This window comes from Charadrius vociferus, unplaced genomic scaffold, assembly GCF_000708025.1.
Source record: "Charadrius vociferus isolate BGI_N301 unplaced genomic scaffold, ASM70802v2 scaffold259, whole genome shotgun sequence".
NCBI classification, from domain to species: Eukaryota; Metazoa; Chordata; class Aves; order Charadriiformes; family Charadriidae; genus Charadrius; species Charadrius vociferus.
The window spans coordinates 3,750,587-3,750,949 of NW_009661368.1; positions in this window are offsets into that span (position 1 = coordinate 3,750,587).

Sequence of the window (363 nt, forward strand, 5' to 3'; positions counted from 1 at the left end):
AGGGGCCGCGGCTTCCAGCCGTGCCATCACCGAGGGTAGAGCTGCTGGGACGGGGCCGCGGCTGCTCACTGCATTAACAACCTCATGCAGAAGAAAACCCGGAGTCGGCTTAATAGCAAGGAAAACAGCCGAGCTGCAGAGCAGCAGAAATAAATCAGACTGGAAATGGAGCGGCAGCGGGGGCAGTGCTGCCGGAGCGGCGCATCCCTGAGCGGAGGCCCAGAGGGAGGGGGCCAGGGAGCCAAAAGACATGGTGCTGGGTGGAGGGGCATGGTGGGTGATGGCCCCCATGGCACAGGGAAACCCAGGCAGCCGGGTCTGGTCCCTGGCCCGGGGTTGGAGGAGAGGGGCTCCTCACCACGC